The sequence below is a fragment of the Sceloporus undulatus genome, unplaced genomic scaffold (assembly GCF_019175285.1).
Source record: "Sceloporus undulatus isolate JIND9_A2432 ecotype Alabama unplaced genomic scaffold, SceUnd_v1.1 scaffold_5785, whole genome shotgun sequence".
Taxonomy (NCBI): Eukaryota; Metazoa; Chordata; class Lepidosauria; order Squamata; family Phrynosomatidae; genus Sceloporus; species Sceloporus undulatus.
Window position 1 is genome coordinate 1 of NW_024808704.1, and position 3,295 is coordinate 3,295.

At 37.9% G+C, this 3,295-nt stretch overlaps 1 long non-coding RNA gene across 1 annotated transcript; it reads right to left on the reverse strand.

Annotated features, from left to right (window-relative positions):
• Positions 1-1,324: 1,324 nt before the first annotated feature.
• On the reverse strand, positions 1,325-3,284 carry LOC121918200. Its single transcript, XR_006101183.1, has 2 exons — positions 2,267-3,284; positions 1,325-1,430 (listed from the first exon to the last, which is right to left on the reverse strand). It is a non-coding gene; the product is annotated as an uncharacterized LOC121918200 (long non-coding RNA).
• Between the last annotated feature and the right edge of the window lie 11 nt (positions 3,285-3,295).

Consider the following 3,295-nt stretch of genomic DNA (forward strand, 5'->3'; position numbering starts at 1 on the left):
AAAACATTTAATTACACTATCATCTGAACTATTATTTTCTTTCAGAACAAATATAAAATACATAGAAATAATATATGTGTATTGGAAAGCACAAGATAAATCCTAAGTAGGAAAGTCATAAAGAATCATGTCCTTTGATTTCTAAGAAAGTGTAAATAAATGGAAACTATAGGTTAGCCATGGCATTTTTATATAGCCCTGGTCATGATTTTTTTTTAAATGGGGCCAAAATCATTTTTTCATTTTTAAATTTTTGGTTTAGTCTCTTCAAAATTCTTAACCTAAATCCAGGATTATAAAACTGACTGTGGCATCTCAGGAGTGAGGAAAGAGACTCTGCACATATCTATTCTAGGTTACAGTGGTGACAAAAATTATGCAGTATTAACACTGTACTCTACTATATGATACTATTCTGTATACAATATTAAAGATATGGAAGCATTTCTTGATTTAACTTTTATTTTTCCCACACACAAGAGAGCCACTTCTTCAAATATGATGCAGCAATGATTGGTCTTAATTACTGCTAAGGGACCTAAAATAGATGTGAGGAAAGAATATTCAGACTTCTAGCAAATTTTGTTTTGTCTCAAGTGACTAGTTCTTAGAGATTTCTTTTAAAAAATTACATGAATGTTTTACAACAATAAATCTGACAACTGTGTTGAAACCATGAATGTCCAGATTACATAAGAACATATTAAGAATATGCATGCTTTGCAACAGAAGCTCTTAACCCTAAACAGAAAAGAAGAAATATATTAAGGGATTTAATCCTAGGTATGCTTATTTGCTTACAAGCCAGTGTGGTATAATGGTATGAGTGCTGGAATAGGATATTGAGACTAAGGTTCAAGTCTCCACTTATTCAAAGAAACCCACTGGGTGACCTTGGACAAGTCACATACTCAACCTCCAAGGGAGGAATACAAAACCCCTTCTGAACAAATTTTGTTGAAAAAACTACGATAGGTTCACCTTAGGGTTGCCATAAGTGGGAAATGAAGGCACACAACAACAACTTGCTTATTTGGGAATTACATCCATTGAACATGATAGGATTTTTTCCCAAGTAAGTATGCATCCTTAGGGTTTAGAGCACATTAATTACTGTATCTGCACACTTTATTTAGTATTCATGTTATGAGTTTCTATCTTTAAGTGCTTTAAATGGTGCACTATATGCTCTTTGAGGCCTAGCGAGCAAATGTATTTTACAAAATTAACCAGAAATATAAAGAGCATTTGTTGCTGGCATAAACAGACAGACAATCTAGAGCCAAATCTAATCATCATGGTTACTGTCTAGTTAAAATCCCCACCTGAAGCAAGCGCTCCTGTTCTGCCTGCCACTTCTCTTGCCTTTTTCTTTCTTCTTCTTGATCCCAGGTCCAGCGACTAGGTGCACTGATGGGTGGCACTGGGAGCTGCAACATATTAGAAACAAAAGTTCAGCTACAGATATGTGCTTTCTTTAAAACCCTTAAACAGAAAAGGGATTTAGATTAGAACTAAATAATCAATACGAAATGAGGATTCCCAAAACTTGTGCTTCCCTTAGATGCTCAAAATGTGAGTGGGGAAGGAAGCATTAATGCTTTTTTCTCCCCCCCCCCCCCCTTTTTGTGTGTGTGTGTGTGTGTGGCATCTTTCTTCCTCCTCTACTAGTCCCACCAACCTCTCAACTTATTTGACTAGAAAACTAGTCTTGGAAGTAGAGAATAATTCAATATGGAGGGTGGATTGTACAGGAGACACTGCAGGTGAAGGAAGGGTCCTGCCCCTCCCAGGATAGTCTCAATCCCAGGTCTGCACATAAGAGGACAAAGGACTTTGGGAAGCCTGTATTTGCCACATATACACCCTTTTTTGACATTCCAAGAAGAAACAGAGATTCATATTATGCTGACTTTAGTGTCCAAGATCACAGAGTTGAGAACAACAACAAAATCATTTGAATAAGCAACCCATATGGCACAAAAATCTGAGAGATTGCTTTGTTCACAAAATTAACCTATTTCATGAGGTGTTATGAAGTAGATGTGAGAGTGGAGAGAGAGAACAGTACATTTTCTTGAGGGGCAGGTGAAGATTTTCGGAATACTTTTCATGATTATGTGCAACTACCTCTTTTTTTTTGTCTGTTAAAATAGATTACAAACTGTTTTTCTATTCATTTTCATTAACTGAAGCATATTCTCATGGCATTCTGTTATGTTTCTATACTGTTACTTATCTCATACAGTAAAGCAGGACTACTTACATCAGGCATTGCAGGTTCTGAGCCTCCTAGATTTCAGGTAGTTAGGATAGTGTTTAAAAAGAAAAAGAAAAACTGTGTTAGTGTAACCCAGAAGATATTGAAGAAATTGCACTGGGACCCCTGGTTCCCTTTATTACGTCAAAGACTCAGCAAACACCTTCGGATGAACAAATAACTGTCTGAAGTCACATGAAACAGGAAAGATTAGACAGGCTTGTTTATGGTGTGGATCTGACTTTTTTTTCATCATCTGGACATACCAGGCATGCACAGCTGCTATAAAGGGAAAGCAATAAGACAGTGATGGTATGTATAAGGGCCACCACATCAAAAGAAAACTAAGGGAATTTGTCCTTTCCCCAGGCTGCCTCTGGGACTGCTAAAGCAGTATTTTATCAGGGAGTTTATATTTTGTTATTTTCCCCAGCTATTCTGCCTTTGTAGACTTCTGTCCACATTATGTGACCAAAATATAAATTCTAGGAGCAAAAGAGAGTATGTGTGGGTATGGGGTAGGATCAAGGCTTTCCAGTATGCCCTGAAATATATAATACAATATTTGAAGACAACTGGGGCCGGGCCGAGGGGGGCGGGATACAGCATAAAGTAAGCTATTTTGTGACCACTAATATATAGCCCAGTAAAGTAGGAGGAGACATAAAGAAGTCCTTGCCAGGGTGGGAAAACTGCCCTCCCAACACAGACAATATCAAAAGGAATGGACCAGTCTGAGTTGAAAAAGGTGGCTGTTGCTAGCAATGCAAAAATAAGCTGGAGCACAGACCCACTCTCTAATGCCTGAATGCAAGATCCTTCAGCTTCAGCAGTCCTTCAGCCTCAGCAATGAAAAAAAATATTTCAAACCAGCCTCCATCAACAAATCCGTCAAATCCAGGATTCTGGGAGCTGAGTCCCCACCCCACTCCTTTCCTCCAAAAAACTTCCAAGCTCTGCTTTCACAGGACAGTAGGGACGAATAGCACAGATAGCTTTTAACATATAGGACTATTGCTTAACATTGTTTCTTTT